The 22,336-nt window shown below is 42.5% G+C and overlaps 1 protein-coding gene across 5 annotated transcripts in view; it reads right to left on the bottom strand.

Moving 5' to 3' along the window:
• Positions 1 to 22,336, bottom strand: part of RNF220 (ring finger protein 220) — a 347,984-nt gene that overhangs the window by 246,563 nt on the left and 79,085 nt on the right. The window lies entirely within an intron of this gene.

The raw sequence follows: 22,336 nt of genomic DNA, 5'->3' as shown, positions 1-22,336 counted from the left end.
TTGGTCAGAGCAATTGGGTAAATGGTGGTGCCATTACCTAGGGTGGGAGAACTATTGCAGAAGCAAAATTATTTTAATTTTTTTTGTTTATTATGAGAATCAAGATCTCTCCTTTGTATTTTTTTCAACATTATGCTTGAAATGCCTTTTAGACATCCAACTGGAAACATTAAATAGGCAACCGTGTACAGACTCTAGGATGGTTGCTCCTCCTCTGAACTACACCATGTATTTACCCCTCTGAAAATATGTACCTCAATGTAATGTATGGGGATGTTTACCTAACTGTGCTCCCTACAAGAACTGTAAGCTGCTCAGAGGTAGAAGCTGGTCTTGTTTACATTGGATTCTTAAGTCCTAATGGTTCCTAACATATAGTAGGTACTATAAATTCATAGAATGAATGAATGATGAAATGTTGCTGCTCACACCTTTTGTGATCAGGTCTTGAATATTCCTGTACCACATTCAGTAGTCACAGACCTTCATACACTATGGTTCCTTTCCTGCTCAGCTCTTCACGGGGTATCTTGCTTCCTATTTGAAAGGTACAGGTCACTAGAATCTTCCTCCTCATCCATTTAAAATGTTCTCTTCTTTTGCTCTTCTCAGACTTACTGTTCATCTTTAAGGCTAATCTTTCTATCTACCAGTTTGGCTGCATCTTTTTTCCTTTTCAGATTCTTCACCTTTTTCCCCTTTTTATAAGAGAGAGAGAGAGAGACAGAGACAGAGAGAGAAACAGAAAGAGAACGAGATAATAATTGAGACTTGGTCTCACTTTTGGTCACACTTTCTCTTTCCAATGGTAATATCTTGGAAGTGGACATCACAATAGGTTCTAGGTCAGGGGATGAACCAAATTGTATATTCTAATATCTATGAGCCCCCTGATAAGTTTCACATGAGATTCCTCAAGCTGACTGCTCTCCTTGGTACTGTAGTTCTGATTCTGAGGGTCAGCTCCTGGGCAGAGCTCTTTCTTGAATTTGACTAATGTCAAGATCTCCAGAGTGCCCTAAGGAATTTCTATTTGAGACTCAGAACAGAGGGCCCATGGCTCTAGAGAAAGCCGTGCCCATAAGCTGTCTCTTGTATTTCCTGGCTGTGTTCCAAGCTCAGCATGATTAACACTTCTTCAACAGAAAAAGTATCAAGGTTAGTCTGTTCTAAGTCAGAATTCCTTTCACTCTAATCTAAGAGATTGCTAAGTAGAGCCTTCTAAAGTCTATTGGAGTGATACAAGGAACCCAGGTTTTTGGCATTAAAACAGGTTTGGCTTTGAATCCCAGCTCTGCCACTAACTAGTTATTTGTTGGTCAAATGTCTTAAATTCTGAGTCTGAGCTACATTATCTATAAAATGGAGATGAAGTCTACCTGTAGGACTGTTGAATAATGACTCCTAAATGTATTATATTTCCCTATCACTTCCTCTGTAACAGTCCCAATATCAGGGTCAGCTTTGACTGAGACCTTCCGTTCTTTGCTATGTGCTCTTCACGTTTTGCCACTCTCCACCACTACATACTATGTACCTGTTCGAGTGAACCCTGTTCAGTTCCCTGAATACACTGAACTCTTTATAGACAGAGTATCCAATAGAACTTTCTGCAATGACGGGAACGTGCTCTACCTACGCTGTCCAACATAATGGCCAGAATGGTAGTCAGAAATTGAACTATGGATGATGGGATTGAAGATATTAAACTTTATCCTTACTGGGACCAGCAGTTAGTATAATGGCTATGTTGCTGGACTCCCATGTAGTCGACCACAGTTTGAGTCCTGGACCCGGTGGCCTAAAACTCACGCCGGTCTTGTGTGTGTGCATGCCCAAGATCCCAAGAGGAGAGTGGAGGAGAAGGGATTGCAGGGGGGTCACCCCCCCGGGGGATGATTTCTTGCTTTCTGTTTCTCTGTCTCTCTCTGTCTCTCTGTCTGGCGAGCGCATGCACCCTATAGCAAAAACCTCTAAAAAAAAATAAAGATTATAGGTCTTTGCATTCACCCTTTCTCTGCATGAAATATATTTCCTTGCTCTTCAGCTAACTGACTTCTACTCAGTCTTAAGATCTCAACTTGAACATCTGTCCTTCCAGATGCATATCCTGAGCTACCAGATCAGTTCGGTTTCCCCTTTGATCTTTTCTATAGCATCCTCTACAAGTCATTTATTGAATGACTTGTCTGTCTGTATTTTCCATTAGGTTGTAGATGTCGTCAGTTATCTTGGGACTCTATGGATTCTTCTCTCAGGTCTGGATGCTTCTCATTTTCCCTCTGATACCCACAGGAACTTAGAATTTTTGCTTTTTCCAAATTGAGGCCTATCTTAGAAAGAACTACTGTGTACAATAAATATTCTATATTTAAAAGGGTAAATGTCCTTCTTGTAAAAAGAGCTCTTAAAATCAATAAGAGAAAAATGGACATCTCATAAATAAAGGACATGAATAGGTTATTCAAAAAAAGATAAACTAACTCTAGAAAGCATTTTGAAAGAGTTTAACTTCACTAGTTAAACTAGAGAAATGTAGGTTAAAGAAATAAGATACCATTTGTGTGTGTGTGTATGTGTGTGTGTTTTGTTTTTTGTCAGAGGGCATATGCACTTGCTAGAGAGGAAGAGAGAGAGAGAGAGGAAGAGAAAGAGAGAAAGCACCCCCCACAAGTGCATGACCATGTTACAGTGCTTTTTTCTCCATTTCTCCATCCTGTTAGGATGCCCAGCATGTTTCATAGGCTCCAGGGACTAGGATTCAAACCATGGTCAGTCATTTGGGATCCTGCTTCCTGCATAGTGTTTAACTGCTGCTCTATGGGGCTGGCCCCATTTTTGCCTATTGGCAAAAACTTTAAAAAGATTTATACTAATGGGTTGATAAAAGAATAAAGGAACACAGGACAGCAAGTGGTGTGGTGGTTAAGGTGCTGGAATTCCCACATGGCCGACCACGGTTCGAGTCCCAGACCTGGTGGCTTCTCTCTCTCTGGCAAAAATTCATGTGAAAATAATATTAATAATAAGTAAAATTAAATAAATTTAAGAAATAAAATAAAGGAACAGGTAGTCTGGCAATTGGCATGAAAATTTTAATATTCCCACCTTTTAAGCAATAATTCTACCTTTGGGAATATATCCTAAGAAAATGATCAGACACTTGACAAAAGTGAATTCACAAAGATGTTCTTGGGAGCCAGCAGATGGTGTGGTGGTTAAGATGCCAGGCTACCACGTGGCCGATCATGGTTCAAGTCCCACACCTGGTGGCTTGCTTTCTCACTTCTACCCTCTCTCCTCTGTCTCTCTCTGGTGAGTGTGTATGTCCTATAGCAAATTTTAAAATAATAATAATGAAGCCTCTATCACCTTTATCCTTAAAACAGACAACGATGTTACAAGGAAGGAAAACTATAGACCAATATCTCTGATGAATATAGATGCAAAAATTCTCAACAAGATACTAGCAAATCATATCCAACAACAGATAAAAAAGATTTCATATCATGACCAGGTAAGCTTTATTCCAGGGATGCAAGGGTTGTTCAACATACACAAAACCATAAACGTAATACACCATATTAACAGAAACAAAGGTAAAAAACATATGATCATATCAACTGATGTGGAAAAAGCATTTGATAAAATACAATATCCCTTCATGATTAAGATGCTCAGCAAAACTGGCATAGAAGGGTCATTCCTCAACACAATAAAAACTATCTATCAAAAATCTATAGCTAACATCGTTCTGAATGGGGAAAAGTTGAAAGCTTAAAATTGGTACAAGACAAGGATGTCCACTTTCTTATTCCTTTTCAATATAGTACAGGAAGTCCTCACCAATGCAATCAGAAAAGAGAATAAAATAAAAGGCATTCAGATAGGAAAAGAAGAAGTGAAATTATCTCTATTTACAGATGACATGATTGTATACATGGAAGACTCGATGGTATGCACGGAAAAATTCCTGGAAGTAATAAATGAATACAGTACATTTGCAGGACATAAAATCAACAAATGAAAATCTATAGCATTTAAAAAAATTATTTTATTTAACTTTATTTATTTATCTACCAAAAAAAGATGTTATTGGGTCAGCTGGTGATGTGGTGAGCAAGGCACCTAGATCCCACATGGTCAACTATGTGGTTTAAATCCTGAATTGGCGGCTTGAAAAACACACTGGTATGTGGGTGTGCATGTCCAAGGTCCTGAGAGAAGACTGGAGGAGAGGGGACTGCAGTGTGGCCATCCCCCCTGAGAGGTAATTTCTTAATTTCCTTCTCTCGCCATCTCTCTGGGGTACACATCAACAATAGCAAAAAAAGAAAAAAAAAAAAAAAAGATGTTTTCTACAGTGTTATTTACATTACTAAAAAGCTGGAAACATCCTAATTAGACAACTAAAGATCAGTTAAGTAAAATATAATACATCTCTGCAATGGAATGCTAAGCAGCCATTAAGTGTGATGATATAGATCTATATTTATTGACATAGAGTAGTATCTATAATAAATGAATAAATGAGAAAGAAAGCCACAAACTGGCATGATAGTATGACTTTTCTTATATTAAAAAATACAATGATTTACTTAAAAAGGAGTCTGGAAGGATATATATACCAAAATATTAATGATTCTGCCTGTGCAGGTGTTTCATTTTCTTTCTCCACTTAAAATCCTGCCATAGGGCAGCCCGGTGGCCTAATGGTTAAAGGAGCCAGATCCCACATGGCCAACCGCAGTTTGAATCCTGGTCCCAGTGGCTTGAAAAACACTCAGGCACATATGCCTGGATGCCCAAATCCTAACAGGATGGAAATATGGAGAAAAGACTGTGGCTTGATCATATCCCATTGGGGAGGTGCTTTCTCCTTCTCTGTCTCTTTGTCTCTCTGTCTCTTTCTGGCATGAATATTCCTATTCTGCCACCTAAATAAAAATCATGGCAGTGAGAATTAGTCCTGTAGCTCAGGGGTTGGGAGCTTTGTGGAAGAAACTGGATCCCACATGGCTGACCAGGGTTCTGGCTATGGTGGCTTATGCACAGGGCACATGCGTGCATGCCCAGGATTCTGAAAGAATGGAGAACTGGAGGAAAAAGGATTGCAGCGTGATTAGGCCCCATTGCAGAGGGAGGAGGGTTGCTTTCTTTTTCTCTCTTTCATACATACACTCTCTGGCATTAAAAATACCTATATACCATGGCATGGGCTGGCAGTTGGCATAGTAGTTAAGAGCATTGGACTCCCACATGGCTGACCATGGTTCGAGTCCCAGACAGGGCATTTTGCTTTTTCACTTTCCCTCTCTCTCTTTCTCTCTGTCCCTCTCTGGTCAAGTTAAAATACATACATACATAAATAAAATAAAGTTCATTAAAATAATTCTTTAAAAAGAAATATATATATATATATATTTCATGAGAGTTGGAGGAACCCAATAGGATTCTCTGATACATGGTTTTATACCCTCGAATAGGTCACAGATACCAGGCTCCCTAGTTAATGCAGCTATAAGCTCAAGTGAGCCCAGACCTTACCTGTCTTATTCACTGCTATATCCCTTGTGCCCAGAACTGCCTATCACATAGTAGGCATTCATAACTTGCTGAATTAATATATCACATCATTTTACTTAATGGTAAGCATATTCAAACATTAGTTTTGGTAAAGTAAATCAGAAGTGGAAAATTCACAAAAAAGTAAGATAATTCAGACTTCCAAACATTTCATATTATCTATTCACACTTAGAAGCTAGGGGGCAGTTTATTTTCTTCTACCATTTATATACTTTCCCAGAAGAGCTTGAGAAGCAGCAAACAGTTTCTCTGTGTAAGTCCTTTCCCACCCCCTCATGAGGCGAGGTATCACAATCTTGAACTTACAGATGAGCAAATGAAGGTTCAGTGCTTGCTCAAGGTCGCTCAGTTATGCAGAGGAGAATCAGGATTCAAAACCAGGCCTGTCTGTCTCCAAAACTCATCTGTGGCTTTGAGAGGTTCAAGTAAGACAATGAAAAGGACATTGCAGGACTGTGACAGCTAATGTCTGTGCTTCCCAACGAGTTATCAGCCCTTAGCCCTGAGCTCCCAGGTCTGAGAGGTGCTTTTTCTTAACCCTTGGAGAATCCAGAGGACGATTTGTCACCAGGGTTATTAGCATTTCTCCCTGGATATCGACAGCTTGTCTTTCCTCCCTCCAACCAGTGACTGATTTCTTCAAATGCTCGCCAAATACAGCCCAAGTCACCATGGTAAACGTATTGACAGAATCATATTAACAGCTCCTGAGCATTTACAGGGTTGTAAGTTATGCAGGGAAGAAAAAGATAAGAAAAAACACAAAAGAAATAAAACAAGTTTAATCAGCAGTGACAATTATTTATTTAGAAGCTGCTGGTGGGAACAGTTTTTTAAATATATTTTAATTGCTAATTATGGTTTCTAACAGGAGAGTGGCCTCAATCCCAGTTACTCCTCCTTAAAGCCAATCATTAATATTTTAGCTACTCGGCTCAGAAACTGTGCTTGTGCAGTTGACCCACACCCAGCTGCATCTACGCAGTCACCTGCCTTTAGCTTTAGCCATCTGCTTGGTAGCAGAAATTCTCTTATATTGGTTGGTTTGCTCTACCAATCCCAAAGTGTGCTATTCCCTTTGCTATAAGACAGTAGCCCTCTAGGTCCCTACTTCTCTAAGGACGGAGACTGGTTCAATAAGCAAAATTGTGTTCTAAGTCACCCAAACAACTGATAATTTTTCAAATAAATGACCTATCTTTTCTAAGTTAATTTACACCTTTTATGGGGTGGGGGGACATAAGTATGGCCTTAGGCAAGACATAGAATACAGAAGAGTTTGTTTTCAGTTTCTAATTCCCTGGGTACTTCTATGTGAACCTTATAACAAATAAGGTCAGCCCCTAGGCTCAGGGAGGTACTGCGAGTAAATAGGCCGGAGGGTGCTCTGGGGTCCCAAGTGTGAGTCTATTTTGTCCTAGCCCTGTCTCTCATGTTTCCAACTTTACATGCTCCTTAAGGAGAATCTAATCCTCACGGGAGAATTTAATCTGTTCATTTGCTCGCATCTCATCAGCACCCTGCTTTGTTGAGGACTGTTTGATGTCCCAAGGAAAAGACTTCCAAGTCTTTTAAAGCCTTTTTGATGTGAACCAGAAAATCACGTTTTGTCAAGAGTGCACTCAACTTGAACCTCAAAAGGTTCAGGACTCAGAAACCACACGGTTCAAGTGGGATTTAAACTGGGCAAAATTACTTCCTTGTCTTTCCCCTGCAAGTCCCCCCCCAGGCCTTTGTGCTAACAGTTTCTGTATGTACACTGTTGGGCCTTTTTTCTTCCTTTCTCTTTTTATTCTCTCTGTCTCTTGTACACCACACACATACATATCTTGGCAAGAAAACCTAAGAAAAATATATCACCCCCAAAGAAGTGGCTGCCTCCTCTCCAGGAAGGATAAAAGCTGTCTGCAGCTCCACCCTCTCCTCACAGATCTTAATGGTCACTGCTGGGGCCCCCAGAGGCCAGAGCTGCCCTAGGTGAGGGTCAAATGATTTACAGAGCCAAACAACTATGATTACATCCTTAATCGAGGCATTTAACTAGGTACAAGATGAGAGCTCCTGGTGCTCCAGGGAGCTTTTGTAGAGAAAACTGGAAACTTGCTTCAGGGGGTAGTACTTTGTGAGTAGCGCTACCTTAGGAAACTACCGTTTGACTTGGAAGGAAGGGAGAAGGGATCTGCCTGCCCCTAAAATCGGGGGAAAGAGCTGAACGGAGATAGAAAACGCTCACCCTTTCTCTTTACAGTTATTTTTTTTTTCCTCTTTATACTTGAAAACCAATTAATCTAAGGCCAGCAAAAGTTAGGTTCAGGAGACAGAATCTCCCATATATGTCTTTCTTTCCTTTTTTAAAAAAATAATTATTTTACTATTATTATTGTTATTTAATTTTACTAGAGAGAGAGGAAAAGTGAGAAAGCAAGTGAGATGCCAGGTCCAGGACTGGAACCAGCATCACCCAAGTGGGAGTACAGCGCCTTAACCATCAGGCTACCCGCCAGCCCCAACTTTCTTTCTTTTTTTTTTTTAATTTTTTTTTTCTTATTTGCTAGGAGCCGCATGCATTCATCAGAGACACAAGAAAGGGGACAAAGACGAAGCAGCCCTAAGGATGTGGTCACACTGCAATCCCCTTTCAAGAGAGAATCTCAGATGTGAAAAGGTACAAGGTGTTCCTCCTCTCCTAGAACCCCAGTGCCTTATTCCCAATAGCCGTAACCACACTGAGGCTTCACTGACACCGCCTCAAGGTATCCACAGGCCTTGCTAAACCTCAGGTGTCGCCATTCATTGAGCGGCTACCACAGTTTGGGCACCATGGTATAAATGCATCAATCTCAATTTGTTCAAAACAAAAAGGTGAGTCAATCTCACTCCCATTGTGCAGGGAAGGAAACTGAGGCTCAGTGGGTTTAATTTATCTGCCCCAAAGGAGCGTAGCTCAGAAGTGCCATGGCCATAGTTATAGCCCAACCTGTAGAATCCCCAAGTCAGTGTCCATCCTTGGCCCAACGCCATCTTACTCGGCACGTATTCTGACACGGGTGTGTTTGTTTTTACGCACGTGGTGTTTTACAGGTTAATTTCTTTAGTATTTATTAAATACCTACTATAGGAAAGGTACTGCAGCTATTTCAAAAACCATAGCAGTCTCCCCTTATCCACAGTTTTGCTTTCTGAGGTTTCAGTTACCTGTGGCCAACCAGGGTATGATATCTTGAGAGAGAGAGAAAGGGAGAGAGAGACCACATTTATGTAACTTTTATTATAATATTATAAATGTATTTTAGTTGTAATTGTTCCATTTCATTATTAGTTACTGTTCTCTTACTGTGTCTACTTTATACATTAAACTTTATCACAGGTATGCATGGATAGGAAGAAACATCACACATGTCGGATTTGGTGCTATCCCGTGTCAGGCATTCCCTAGGGTCTCAGACTGTACCCCTCATGGATAAGGGGGAACTGCTGTATAAAACGTTACTCCTTTTTCACCACTCACTGTGACTATTGTATGACCTTTGTATATGTTTTCTGTTACAAGCACTTTTCCTACTTCCATGTATTATCACACACTAGCCAGAGTAATTTTTTTAATTGCCAGAGGACACATGCAGAGAGAGACAGAAGAGAGAGTGAGAGAAAGCACCTCCCAACGGGGTGTGGCATGCCACAGTTCCCTCTCTTTCATCTCTCTGTGCTCTCAGGACTTTAAATATGCAGGCACAAGCACCCAGTGTGTTTTCTAAGGTGCCAGGGCTGGGATTTGAACCGTGGTTGGTTATGTGAGATTTGGCTACGGGGTCAGCCCTAATCTTTTTAAATGATAAATCACAACATGATACTTGTCTCTGTTGAAAATACTCTGCGGCTTCCTGTTGCACGTAGAGTAAAACCCAAACTCCCCATGCCCTAAAGATCGATGGAGATCTGGCCCCTCTCCATCTCACCTACTACTATATTCCCCCACATTTACTCCACCCCAGCCTCAGGCCTTCCCTCTGCTCCTTAAAAATGCCAAGATGCCCCCCCCCAAGCCTTTACATGGTTGTCTCTTGCTCATCATTCAAATCTCATCGCAAATATTACTTCCAAGAGTGTACTGAGCATATTGGACACAGCAGATCATCCTTTAATGACAAATAATCATGCAATAATCAGTTGTAATCATTATTTTCTTGATTAATTCCTTAGTTTCAATTTAAGCAATGAATAATTTTAAAAGAATGCATTTTATTTTGAAAGATATTTAAATTTAGTGAATTACTTAGTAAAGAAACTAAAATTTGTACAAACCAAAAATATTACAGCCTGCATGTCACAGTTTATTTAACTTTATTATTACTACTACTATTATTATTATTATTATTATTTTTGCTATGGGTGCTTGCCAGAGAGGGAGAAAAAGTGAGAAATCACTTCCCACAGGGGTTGGCCATGCCACAACCCCTTCTCCATTCTCCTCTCTGGATTTTAGGTATGCATGCATGTGCACATGCACACCCAGGGTGATTCTTAAGCTTCTGGGTCCAACTGAACCAGGAAGATAGCCATCTGGGATCCAGTGTCTTAACCTCCATACCACCTGCTGGCCCAATTTCACTATTTTAAAATTTAAACATAAGTAAGAACTCTGAGTGGTCACAACAAATGGCAGATTTGAAGTAACTCAATTTTTGTTTTTTCATTTAAAAAATGAAATTTTGGTGGCGTAGTGGTTAAGGTGCTGTACACTCCCACATGGCTGACCACGGTTCAAGTCCTGGACCTGGCAACTTGCTTTCTCACTTTCTCTGTCTCTCTCTGGTCAAATTAAAATAAATGAATGAATAAATAATTCTTTAAAAATAAAATAAAATTTTATTTCTTTTATGAGACTAAAAGAGACAGAGAAAAATATAAGCACCTTCAACAGGGTCTCATTTCCCCCAACCCTGCTGCATCTTCCCAACCAGCCGGGGTCATGGATGCTTGCCCCTGATGTTTACAGGTAGACCAGGAAACCGAATCCACAGTTTTCCATATGGATCCAGCATCATTTGATAGTACATTACCACCGCACCATCAAGCTGGCCCTGATTCTTCATCTTTACAAATTAATGTGTTCTCATTACTTATTTTGTATCTACTGTGTGACTGCAAGAATATATAGTACCATAGGAGTTGGAGATGCAGACTGTGTCCTAGGGAGTTCTACCCGTTCTGAACTATTATTTACTTATTCCGGAACTGAACTGACTCTGTGATGCCAGTGGCCCACGGTTAACTGGAAATCGTCCATATTCTTCCTATAAATAACAATGTTGATTAAAGAATAAATAATAATATGGACCAGCAGACATAATGGTTATGTTGCTGGACTCCCATGTATTCAACCACAGTTTGAGTCTCAGACCCAGTGGCTTAAAACTCACGCTGGGGTGCATGTGTGTGCATGCCCAAGATCCTGAGAGGAGAATGGAAGAGAAGGGACTGTGGTGTGGCCATCCCCCCAGAGCAGTGTTTTCTCACTTTCTGTCTCTCTATCTCTCCAGCGAGCATATATGTCCTATAGCAAAAATCTCTCTCTCAAAAAAAAATAATAATAAATGTGCTAATTATGAAAGATAATAATATATAAAATATAAAACTTACATATCAAAACTCAAGAGTAGGGACCAGCAGGTGGCATGGTGGTTGAGGGTGCTGGACTCTTACATGGCCAACCATGGTTCGAGTCCCGGACCTAGTGGCTTGTTTTCTCACTTTTCCTCTCTCTCTTTCTCTCTACCTCTCAAATTAAAATAAAAATAATAATGATAATGATAAATAAAGTTAAATAAAATTTTTTTTAAATCCTCAAGAGTAACTATAGCCATTTTTTAGAATTTAGACAAAGAGATTTTGGGGAAAAGAAATATTTTATGACTGACAATATGTAAAATGCCAGCACATAATGATATTAAAAATTAGACCCACTTATAGTTGATTGTTTTAAAGTTTCTCTGTGGTATAATGCATCCTGCTTCCTTGCCCAGTGCATACTTCTGTCCAACAAAAAAACCGTAAGAGCTCTGATGTGGAGAAATATACACAGGGGCAGAAGAGAAGCAAAGGAATGGAAGAAAGACAATGGGAGTAGAATGTCCCAGAAGCCATGTGAGGGGGGATTCTGAGGATGAAGTAGTTGGTTGTGATCAATGTTCCAGAGGATCCCTCCTCTTAAACAAGATGCCAGGGCCTATAGGAGCAGGGCCCAGAGATCTCCCTTGACTCCCTGGCAAAGGTAAAACCAAGTTGCCCTCCTTTGGCAGGGATGCAAATTAATTCAAAGGGAAAAACTCTTCTATTTGGTCTTAACCATGTCTTACCATCAGTGGCAGGAAAATAGATAAGCACTAATCATATTGAGCTAATGGCAAGTCGGTGTTCTCCGGATCCTAATCTTGCAAAGAACTCATCAGTGGTCACAGCAGCATTGACAGAGCAGGACAAGGGAAAAGCGCTGCTCAGAGGATGACCAGGGATGTAGTCTGGTCTGCGCCAACTTGGTCGTACCTCTAGCTTGAGTGAAAAACACCTCACAGAAGTAGTCACAAACTGAGCTGGTTAAATGGGGTTCCATTTGTCCCTCACATCTGCCCTCTGTCCATCCCATCTGGCTTGCTTGAAGAAAGTAGTATTTGGTCACCTTTAAGTTTCCTTTCATTTTAAAAAAAGATTTTGCCAGAGGGCATATGCGCTTGCTTAGAGAGAGGGAAAGTGAGAAAACGTTCCCCTTCCCCATGGGGTGTGGTCATGCTGCAATTCCTTCTCCATTTCTCCATCCTTTTTGGATTCTGGGCAAGCACACACACATACCCAGCATGTTTCTCAAGCCTCTGGGTCCAGGACTTAAACTATGCAGTTGGCCATCTGAGATTTAGCTGCTTTAACCACTATGTGGTGGGCTGGCCCAGTCTCTTTTCAAATTTCTAAACTCTCTTTGCTATATGGCTCCCAGACCAGTCCACGCTTCTTAGATGGTGAAATGGAAATAGCCATCAGTTAACCTTCATACAAGCTAGTTCAGAAAACTATTTTTGTAAGCAAAAAATAAATAATAAAATAATAAAATAAAATCAGACATTTCTCCAGAAATTGTTACTATAATCCCATCCATTGACCATTTGGAAGAAACCGAACCAATTAGTGATGAGTTCCAGAACCGGAGAAATCATTCGATTTTACCAATTCATCTCTGCAAGACTCGATCTTTAAATGCGAGGTTATAGGCCTTTCCCATAACATAGTCTTCCAAAATAGCTTTTAGCGTTACAGAAAAATTGCAAAGAATTTCCATGTACCCCAAACCCCATTAGTTTTATTTTTTTTTTTAGGAAGAACGATGTTCTTTTTTTAAAAGTTTATTTATTTCCTCCATGAAAAAGACACAGATCTCAAGAAAGAAAGAGACAGACAGACAGACAGACACTACTCCAAGCAAGGTCTTCATGCTTCAGTTCTCCCCCAGTCTCAGCCAGCTTGGACCACAGGCACAAATGCATATACTTGGTGCAATCAGGAAGGTTCCAGAATGCAAACTCAGGATTTTTCCCATGCGGATCCAGTTATATTATTAGTGAGCCACTGCCTGGTCCTTATGATTTCTGGTTGTTGTTATTTTCACATTACCAGCAATAATATAAAGAACATACAACTTGACCAAATTGCCCTCCAAAGCAATTTTACCACCTTGTACTCCTACCACTATGTGTACAGGGCCCTGTTTCCTCATTCTTTCATTAACAACAGTATGCTATCAAACAAATTATTCATAATTTCTTCAAATTTCCCATCTTTTTCCTACTCCCATCTTCAAGATTTTTTTCCCCTTCTTTTTAATACTGTCATCTTTGGTTTTCTTCCTACCCTCCCTGCAAAGATTGTCCTGGGGTTTTTTTTGTTTCCTTTTTTTTGGGTATACTTTTTTTTTTTTTTTTTAGGTTTACTAATTTATTCCTTTCATGAGTGAAAGGGGCAGAGAGATAGAGAGAGCACCTTTAACAGGATTCTGACACCACGATCCACCACCCCCCACCCCAGCTCCAGCCAGCCCTGAGTCCAGGGCACACGCATGCCTGGCATACTATCAGGGAGGTCTCTAGACACAAACCTGGAACCTTCCTGGCTGGTCAGACTCAGGGTGTCTTGCTTTACTGCTGCACCACTGTCAGGCTTCCCACTTGCACTCTTGCTGCCCTTCCTGACTTCAACCATCTCATTTTTCCTGTGTGCAAATTTCCCTCACAGTCTCTCTGCAGCTCAGCATGATTGAATAAAACAGTCTTTCCCTGTTCTTCCAACCTGCAGGCCTTCCCAAACCAACAGAGAATGTTAATAAGGAAACCTGAAATCCTTAATCTGGGTTAAAATATCAGAAGGAATCAATGTGTGTCAGTATAACTCTGAGGAAAAAACATCTAGAAGAGTTCTGCATTGTTTCCTTTTTTAAATCTAATCCGTTCTTTTTTCTACATTCCACACCTGGATAGGCTTCCTCCCTCTAAATCAATAGTTCATCATTTTTATTTATTACTCTTCTTTTAAAAAAAATTGTAGTTATGGTTTGAGTAGAGGCAAAAGTAGGGGTGGAAAGAAAGAAATCCCGGAAGCAGTACATTAAAGGGTAGGAACCAATGGCCAGGTAAGGGAGGTGAGGAGGCAAAAGATAGTTTAGCAAAAAAGAAAGAAAGAAAGAAAGAAAGAAAGAAAGAAAGAAAGAAAGAAAGAAAGAAAGAAAGAAACGTCAAGTTATCAAATCCTCTGAGGAAAGTGCTTTACTTAGTTCCATTGCCAAGTCCTTCATTCCAGAGCTCTAAAACCTGAATCACAGGGCAGGAATCAGTTGGAGAGGAGGGCATAGTGGGGTGTGTGTGTGTGTGTGTGTGTGTGTGTGTGTGTGTGTGAAAGTATCCTAGTCCTCTAACTGCAACCACCCCTGACCCTAATTTTTAATCCAGTACAACTCTATCCACCCAAGAATCAGCTTAATAGAATAAACCACTTAGGGCAAAGGCTCAGAGAGAGTCAAAGACCCCACAATCTCCTCGCCTATTAAGCCTCTTAGAAGTTAGAATGCTGCTAAAGAAAGTGATATTATGGTCAAGCTACTTAATAGAAAGAACACAAGGATGTGAAGTGGGGAAGAGGGAAGCCAGTTGGGGAGGTTTATGGCTGTCTATCGTTAACTGACAGTGATGGGGTGAATACTGGAGAGCAAGCCCCAAGTAACCAGCCTTGAGAACAGGTGCTCTTGGGAGTCTTCGAGTTGAGATTTAGGAGAACAGCATCTATAGGATGTATCAATGGGACGAGATCTGAACAAAGCAATTTTTTTCTTAGGACAAAGGGGAAAACTCAGTCTTAAGTTTTATAAAAGTAATTAGAAAGTGAGAAACACTTCTCAGTTCCTTCCTAGCTCCAATCTCCCAGTGTTCTAGGCATTTGGGCGCGTCCTTATCCTCTCTCCAAAGCAGCTGTTAAAAAGCGCTGGTCCGCAGGCTTGCCCTCTCAGCAGCTGGCAAGGCAGAGCAAAGAGCAAGATGCATCAAACCCTTTGCCTCAGAAAAAGTCCTTGTGGCTTACTGTCCTTCCCCAGATAGGAGGTTAGTGTAGGATTCTGGTCATTTCCATGCTGTGCCTTTTAGGGTAGTTCAAAAACAGGATCACTGGAAAGCTCTAAACTCATCCCTGCTCCAGCCTCATATAACGGGAGCCAAGAAGGCAAGGCCACGTAATAGGTACCAGGTCCTTAATATCAATTAGGCACATCTATGTACACTATAAAAGGATCTGTCACACACCCATGAGAGATCAGGGCTTAGCAGAGTCACTGTCCCTGTAATGTAATCGGGGTAGAGGTAAGAGTGGAGGTGGGGAGAAGCTTGGTTCAAGAGACCTTAAATCAGGGCCCCAGTCCTTGTAAAAATTAATTACAGCTCACATTTATCGAAGGCTCACTCTGTGCCAGGCACTGTGCCTAGAACTTTATTTTACATTAACTCACTTAATCCTTAAAACAACCCAAAGAGACCAGTGCTATTGTTGTTGTTGTTTTTCTTCTTTTTTTGGAGAGGTTTTTGCTATAGGGCGTGTGCAACAGAGAGAGACAGAGAGACAGAAGGTGAGAAATCACTTCCTATGGGGGATGGCGATGCTGCAATCCCTTCTCCTCCAGGATCTTGGGCATGCACGCACACACGCCCGGCGTGAGTTTAAGCCACCGGGTCCGGGACTCGAACTGTAGTCGACTACATGGGAGCACAGCAACAGAGCCATTACGCTAACTGCTGGTCCACCAATGCTATTGTTTGTCCCACTTTGCCCCTGGGAAACAAAGGCACAGCGAGCTCACGCGACTCTGTCCTGTCTCAGACTTAGCGCTCCTCAAGCTCCTGTATCTGCGAAGTGCTCTGGGCATCCCAGAGGCAGCGGCTGCACTGAAGAGCATTAAGGAGTTAGCAGATTCTACTTCATCTTCCCCCATCTCACCCAGGGATATGTTTGCCAAACTTGGTTGTTTAGGATCATCGGAAGTTCCAGGCAATGCACTAGACATGGGAAACACAGAAACACACACTCTAGTCCCTACCTCAGGAACTCACAACATTGTGACAGTGACCCAAGCTCACGGGTGGGCTTAGATTAGATGGTACCTAAGAGCTGCCACACTATGAAAGGTTCCTATAATTCCTCAGTACGATCACAGTCTGACATACAGGAAGCGCTTAGAGCGGTGTCTGGCATATGGTGAACAGATCCGGGTATTATGCTTATCACCTCATGAATTTGACCTCTAGCCTCCTACTCCCAGGGTTTTGTTTCTTCCCATGGACTGCAGCCAGATTGCCTGGGTTTGAATCTCATCTCTGCTACTTCTTATTTGCATGACAACAAGCACCGTGACTTAAATGCCCTGTGCCTCAGTTTCCTCATCTGTAAAATGGAGGTTTTATGAAGACTAAATAAATTATTACCTATGAAGCACTCATAATAGTGCCTGACACATAGGAAGTGCTCAAAAGGTGTAAGCTACTATTTATTTATTTTTTGTTTTGCTATAGGGTGTGTGTGCTCCCCTGGGGGGAGGAAGTGAAAAATCACCCCCTGGGGCGATGGCAACACCCCCTTCTCCATTCTTCTTTCACAATTTTGGGTGAGTATGCATGTACATGTGTCCAGCATGTTTCCTCAGCTGCTGGGTCTGGGACTCAAACTGTGAAGTCAGCCATGTGAGATCCAGCCACCTTAACCACCATGCCACCAGCTGGCCCCTTTAGTTATTATTATTAGGAGTACTACAATGGTCCTGGCTTTGCCTGCAGTCATTTCACTTGCAATAAACAGTGAATTTAAATGCATCTGGAGCGGTTAGTTTAAGGAGGATAGGAAGTCTCTGGGACTAAATAGGAGGAGAACAGTTCCCCTGGGATGTTGGAGGAATAACCCTGGAACTTGTTAATTAAGATCTTGTTAATGAATCTGCTTGTTAATGGTCTATTAAATAATCACACAATGAAGTTTACCGCACAAGTAAGGTTTTTTCAAATGCTTGCTCTTTCCAATCCTCTTGGACCAGCTCTCTGACTTCCGAAGATCTCTTCTAAGGGGCCAGCCCTTCCGAATCTGACAGAGCCTTCTGCGCCCTCACACACTGGCCTGTAGAGCGTGGCTCTTCTTGCAGCCTAGGAAAGGTCTCGAGGGAGGAAAGCCCTTTTCTCCATTCTGCCTATCATTCCTCAGGCCAAGGCATCATGCCTCTGAGCCAAAACATTTCCCGCCACAAAATAGGACTAGTCACTGGCCCTGGAAACAAACAAAAAGAAACTCTCTCTGAACTTTGTTAAGAAGAAAGGCAAAGGGTAAATTCCTTTCAGTGGGGATTCAACAAAATAAAATTTCAGCTGAGAGGTCACAGATCAGTACAGAAAGTGGCCTGCCAACCTACACACACCGAAAGTCTACAGAAATTGGATAACTTTTACCTCGAGTCACCCAGGGAAATAATGCTGCAGCCGCTGTCAGGAAAGGCAGTCTTCTGGAGCCCAGCTTCAAGGGAGAAACAGCAAGTAAGAGGGCTCCCTCTAGTTTGAACACTCGAGTATTTCATAAACGATTTTAGTCCCCCCAAACCACTTTGCTCTTTAGACAGATGTTGTTGGAAGGGGGTATACACATAAACACACATGCATATAGTGTGCATGTGCATGCGTGTGCATGTGTACGGCAAACATGGTTACTTTTAGATTACAAACATACCTCTTGGGGCCAGAAAAATGGCTGGGGATAAGAAGCACTGCTCTGAGAGGCTCACTCACATGGGAAGGTTCTAGGTTCATATCAGACCTCCCTGAGTACACACACAGTCCAGAACTGGCTGAGACTGGAAGCAAATTTTCTGTGTTAAGACCCTGTGCCTCAGTTGGGGGTGCTGTCTCTCCCTCACTCTCTCTCTTTCTGCTCATGGGATAAATAAATAAATAAACTAAAAAAAAAAAAAAAACCATGTATCTATGTTATCTTTCCAACTCAGCAATCCTGTAAGGTGGGACCAGGATTATTCACCACCTCCCATTTTATATATGAAGAGCTGGGGCTCAGGGAAAAGGGTCCTTTACTCAGAGTCACACAGTAGTAAGTGACAAGCCTGGAGCTTCTGACTCTGCGTTCTTGCCCTATCACTGAACTGTTCTTTATTTATAGTCCTCATTTCCCACTTGTAAATGTGCCAGGAGGTGCCCTGCGGTGGGTCCTATGTGGCCCTTCATATGATGTCACAGTGGGGAAAGCCAGCTGGCAACTCACAGCACAACTCGGCAGAGATGGCAGCGACCTGGGGTCCATTTATTCTCACAACAAATATTTACCGAGCCTGGTGCTACAGAAGGAGACACGCTGGATAGAGTAACACAGGAAAAAAACACAGGCCCGTCGCAAGGGACAACTAAGGAAATAATCCCCATATGAGGAGTTTTCCAAAAGTTCATGGAAAATGTGTATTGTGAAAGACTACGTCAATTTCAATTTTTATGCACCAAAATAAACTTGTACCTTCATTCCATTTTTCCATGAACTTTTTGAAGTCACCCCATATAAAGGGGAGTTTATGTCAGGAAAATAAACACCACCCCCAACTCTAGAAGCAAAGGTAGTGAGAGCATGCACTAGGGTACAGGTAGCTGAAGCCATCTGGACCTCAGACCAAGCCCTCACGCACAGTTCATTTACCCTCCTACCCACTGGCAGCCTCCAAAGGGTTAAAGCTTGAAGAAGAGAACAATTTGCAGGTGTTGGTGACTAATTCTGCCACTGAGAGATTCTGCAAACCCTCCAACCTTTATTTCTTTATAAATGAGCATTTGAAAGCTTCAGGGCTGGGGCAGAGGAGAGAGGAGGCTGGCACAAACCCCCTCTGCAGCCCTCCTCGGCAGTATAACAGCAGTGAGAAGGCGAGCTGGCCGGAGCCCAAGGAGTACCAGGGCCCACGCAGGCCTCCCTCACATCTGGCTAAGCACCGCAAGCCCCTCCACTGGGCTGCCTCATCATTACAACGACGCACCAAGAAGGGGAGGTCTGAGCATAGCCAGTCGGCTGATCAGCAATCAGGGAGGAGGGGACACAACCCGAGGAGGCACAGAGGCCAAGACGGGCAACGAAAGGCAGCTGGACATATCCTGCCCATGCCCAGAGACTGGATTAGAAGGGCGCTGTCTGTGAGCATGCTGCCCCTTCCCAGATCCTCTGGCAGAATTCCATCTTGTTCTCTACCCCTCTAGTCCTCATTCTCCTTCTTTCAAGGCCAAACTCCTCTGGAAAAGCTTCCCTTTGGCACTTTCATCCTAGATGGGTGATTCATGAACCCTAAGGATCATGAGAATCACCCAGGAAGGTTACTTCCTAAATAGATGGGTTTTTTCTTTTTCTTTTCTTTTCTTTTTTTTTTTTTTTTTAATTTGCTATAAGGTACATGCACTGGCCAGAGAGAAGGAAAGTGAGAAAATCCCCTCCAGGGAGAATGGCCATGCTGCAATCCCTTTTCCTCCCTTCTCCTCTTCAGATTTTGGGCATCCATGCATGTACACACACACACGCCATGTGTTTTTTTGGAGAGGTTTTTTGTTTTTGTTTTTTGCTACACCAGAAAGACAGAGACAGAAAGCAAGAAATCACCCCCCAGGGGGGATGACCACGCCACAATCCCTTCTCCTCCACTGTCCTCTTGGGATCTTCTTGGGCACTCAACGCACACGCACCCAGCCTGAGTTTAAGCCAGTGGGTCCGGTACTCAAACCGCAGTCAACTACATGGGAGTCCAGCGACATACCATTATGCTAACTGCTGGTCCTACACGCCATGGTTTTTTTTTTTTTTTTTTTTTGGGGGTTTTTTTTTTTTTTTTTTGAGAGGTTTTTTTTGTTGTTGTTATAGGGCGCGTGCGCTCGCTCACCAGACAGAGAGAGACATAGAGACAGAAAGCGAGAAATCACCCCCCGGGGGGATGGTCACACCACAATCTCTTCTCCATTCTCCTCTCGGGATCTTGGGCACGCATGCACACGCACCTGACATGAGTTTTAAGCCACCAGGTCTGGGACGCGAACCACGGTCGACTACGTGGGAGTCCAGTGACATAGCCATTACGCCAACTGCTGGTCCCACACGCCATGTGTTTTTCAAGCCACCAGTCAGGGACTCAGCAACACAGTCTGTTATGTGGGACCCAGACCATTCACTGCCACACTACTGGCTGACCCCTAAATACATAGTTTTCTAGGTCATATTCCCTGAGATTCTGTTAGGAGATCCAGAGCATGCCCTTGGAATACGCATTATAAATAACACTCTCCCCCTCCTCCACCACCACCACAGACCGAAGCAGGCAGTCTGTAGATCACATTTCGGTAAGTCCAGCCTTGGGGATGACTCTATTGAAATCCTAGAACTCTTACCATCCATTATTTTATTGCACTTTGTTTCTTTTTCATATACATATCCTAACTACTCACCTTAACCATAAAGCCCTTAAGAAGAGGAAGTATTAGCTCCTGCTTCTTTGATTCCCCTGCAAACTGCTCGGAGAAAAACACCCTATGTACAGGAGCTCAGGAAATGTTCGTGGATGTAGAGAGATGATGAAGATAAGAGGCCGGGGAAGGAAAACCACAACGGGGGTGGCCAAGCACAGAAGCCCCGGCTAGAAGGCACCATTTTTAGTATGCCTGAGTGTGCCAGGCTGGAACAACGGTTTACACGGCCTTCCTTTTTTCCTTCTTCAATACTCTCAGCACTACACGCCTAACCTCTCTCCTGGAAGTCAAGCCTGAGCAATGTGCCTCCCATAGGAGACCTTGCCAACAACTCTGCCAAGAATTTCAGGTGCTATGTGCCTTAGTGAAATGGCCTCATGAATTTTCTGGGTTCTGAGACCTATCGCATCTTGGAATAGGGCAGGACACAGCGCTGAGCGCGAACTTTAGTAAGAGATGAGGATTTCTCTAAACATTAGCAGGGAAAGACTCTCCTTCATTCAACAAACATTTTTGGGGGAGAGGTTTTTGCTATAGGGCGCGTGTACTCTCCAGAAAGACAGAGAGATAGAAAGCGAGAATCACCCCCAGGGGGGATGGCCACACCGCAATCCCTTCTCCTCTATTCTCCTCTCTGGATCTTGGGCATGCACACACATGTTTAAACTAACACCCGGCGTTAGTTTAAGCCACTGGGTCTAGGACTCAAACCGCGGTCGACTGCATGGGAGTCCAGTGACATAGCCATTATGCCAACTGCTGGTCCCCACAAACATTTTTATTTGTGTCTATCCAAGCCAAGCAGGGTTTCAGGTGTTCACGATCTTCTCAAGTTAAAGTATCATATGTTATCAGAACATATTTTATATGACTTATCTTTAGAAAGTTACTTTAAAAAGCAGGTTCTAGGGAGTTGGCAGGTGGGATGGTGGTTAGATTCTGGCCTGCACTCACCAGAAAGACAGAGAGAGACAGAGAGATGGAAAGTGAGGAATCACCCCCAAGGGGGGATGGCCATGCTGCACTCCCTTCTCCTCCATTCTCCTCTCAAGGTCTTGAGCACGTATGCATACGTGCCTGGCGTGAGTTTAAGCCACCAGGTCCGGGACTCGAACCACAGTCGACCACATGGGAGTCCAGTGGCATAGCCATTACGCTATCTGCTAGTCCCAGCCCTGGAGTTTTTTATTCTAATCTCAGATGTTATACTTTGTCCAGAAAAGCAAACTGCCACATCTTTGAATATATAACTCCTTTTTTTCTTTTAAAAATTTATTTATTTGCATTCATTCACTGTACATCAATACAGTATACAAAATGAGAGCTTAAAGATTATTTGCTCCAGAGCGTGGTGGTACCCACCCTATATCAAAAACTGATGAAGACTGTAGGGTTGCGGCATTGAGTTCATCTCTCTCTCTCTCAAACTGCCACATCTTTGAATATATAACTCCTTTTTTTCTTTTAAAAATTTATTTATTTGCATTCATTCACTGTACATCAATACAGTATACAAAATGAGAGCTTAAAGATTATTTGCTCCAGAGCGTGGTGGTACCCACCCTATATCAAAAACTGATGAAGACTGTAGGGTTGCGGCATTGAGTTCATCTCTCTCTCTCTCTCTGTCTGGGGCTGGCAGGTGGCATGGTGGTTAAGGGTGCTGGACTCCAACATGGCCATTCGTGGTTCAAGT

This window comes from Tupaia chinensis, unplaced genomic scaffold, assembly GCF_000334495.1.
Source record: "Tupaia chinensis unplaced genomic scaffold, TupChi_1.0 Scaffold000387_1, whole genome shotgun sequence".
Classification (NCBI taxonomy): domain Eukaryota; kingdom Metazoa; phylum Chordata; class Mammalia; order Scandentia; family Tupaiidae; genus Tupaia; species Tupaia belangeri.
The sequence above is the reverse complement of the archived record's forward strand: the minus strand, read 5'-3'. Positions and strand labels throughout refer to the sequence as shown.